The sequence below is a fragment of the Triticum aestivum genome, chromosome 2D, assembly GCF_018294505.1.
Source record: "Triticum aestivum cultivar Chinese Spring chromosome 2D, IWGSC CS RefSeq v2.1, whole genome shotgun sequence".
Taxonomy (NCBI): domain Eukaryota; kingdom Viridiplantae; phylum Streptophyta; class Magnoliopsida; order Poales; family Poaceae; genus Triticum; species Triticum aestivum.
The window spans coordinates 474,358,610-474,361,046 of NC_057799.1; positions in this window are offsets into that span (position 1 = coordinate 474,358,610).

Sequence of the window (2,437 nt, forward strand, 5' to 3'; positions counted from 1 at the left end):
CCAATGTTGGCTCTAACACTACTCATGTCCCGGACAATCGTGTTGCCGCTCCCCCACCTATGGTTGCTCCTGCTAATGCTTTAGTTCATGAGGCACATGAGTTGGAAGATGAAGAAGCTGGATCACAGCCACAACAACCTTATGTTGGCATGCGCTTCGACACATTAGAGGATGCGAGGGAACACTACAATCGCTACGCTTTGATGGAGGGCTTTTCAATCAAGTCAAATACGTCTTACAGGTCGGCCTACACAGGTGTGGTGGAAAAACAACAATTCTGCTGTAATAAGTTCCGCAAACCAGTAGAGAGGGTTGGGATCCCGGATGTTCCCTCATCGAGCAAAAACACTACATGTCCAAGCTCACCTGAACAAGATGTTGAAAATGATGTCGAGGAACACACTTTCAAGAAGAAGAGGAAACCAGAAACTGTGAAGCAAACAAAATGTTGTGCTAAGATGGTGGTGAAGCTTAAAGATGACAGATGGGAGGTTATCACTTTTATTGCATATCACACCCATCCACTGATTGAGAAGCCATCGCTTTCGAAATACCTCCGTTCTCACCAAGGGATCCCGCCGGAACAGAAAAAATTACTGACTCACCTAAATGACTGCAACTTGACAGCAGGTACAACTCACATTGCGTTAAGTCTTTTTACCACATAACTGTTACTTATTCCTGCATCAAGTACCTTGACCTGAGCCAACTATGTTCATTTTTTATGCAACTATGTTCATTTTTTGGGCAACTCTGGTAATTAAAAAAATCATGACCCAAAACAGAAACACATTGGTGTTGCCTATTCCTACCTCAACTACTTGGGTTTGTTTCCTATCCTAGTATAAGCTGCTTAGAATTCATGGGCAACCCTGCTCAGGGGGAAAACTGGCAACTTGAACAGTAAACTGAGGCAACTATGTTCATTTTCCGTGCAACTCTGAAAATAAAAAAAAGACATCACCCATCAGAAACAAAACTTGGTGGGATACAGACTTGGTTCTTGTTCTGCTTATGCATAATTGTTACTTTATGTTATCTATAAAAAACATGTTGCTCGCTGCATTGTGGTTAGTTAGTCCTGAAAAACACAAGTTTCTGTTTTTTATGGCAGGAAAGATGATGATGTTAATGTCATCATACTACGGCTCGGAGTTGATTGTTCCGTACACAGCTAAAGCCATCCATAACCACTGTTCAAAGCTCAACGCCCCAACTAAAGACATTGACATTGAAGAAACACTAAACTAGTTTTGCAAGGTGATGGAAAATGACCCAGGATTTTTCTTTAAATGCAAGACAGATGCGGAAGGCAGGACAGAAAACTTGTTTTGGGTGGATGGTGCGACACGGAAAGCATACGCGGAGGCTTATCATGATTGTGTGTCATTTGATGCAACTTATCTCACGAACATGTACAATATGCCGTTTGCCCCCTTCATTGGAATCAACAGACATGGGCAGTCAATAATGCTCGGGTGTGGATTTGTCCGGCAGGAACTAGCCTCAAGTTATGACTGGTTGTTTGATGCTTTCCTAGAAGCAATGGATGGTTTGGCTCCGGACAACATCATCACGGACCAAGATGTTGCTATGGCACAATCTATCAAGAGGAAGTTCCCGGCAACGATTCACCGTTGCTGCCGTTGGCATATAATAAAGAAAGCACAAGAGAAGCTTGGCCCTGTGTTGGCTAGGAACCCGGATTTGGTAAAAGACTTCAATGAATGCATTGACCTCAGTTTCACCCCGGCTGAGTTTGAAAGGAAATGGGCTGCACTTCAGTTGAAATATGAAGGTCTTATGCATGGTCACTTTGAGAAACTCTATGAAGATTGGGCTACATGAGTGCCGTGTTACTTCAAATTCAGGTTCTTCCCTTTCCTTCAGTCAACGCAACGCAGTGAAGGGTTCAATGTTGTGTTGAAGCGCTATGTGAAACCACACAAGTCAAATCTCAACTTCGTCAAGCAATATGAGAAGATTCAGGTACACATACTCGTGAGGGAGGGCGGGAACGACTACCGGACAGAGCATCTAGAAACACAAAGATGGTCGCGTTTCCCCATTGAGAGGCATGCCTACAAAGCATACACTAGGGACATCTATGTGAAATTTAGAACTGAGTTTCAGATGATTGGCCAGTACGATGTGCGTCCCGCTGGAATCAACTTCTATTACCTTGAGCCCAATACAGAAGAAGTTCTAGGGTATGGCTCGAGGAAGTACCTAGTCACAGTGAGACCAGAGCCAGCTATCTACGATTGCGAATGTTGCAAGTGGCATAGGGACGGCATGGTCTGTTGCCATGTCTTGAAAATCTTCACACACCTTGGCGTTAATGAGATACCTGAACACTACATCAAGCGTCGCTGGACGCAAGATGCAGTACCAAGTGCACCACCACCAACTAACGAGGGCCCTCCGCATGACTTGC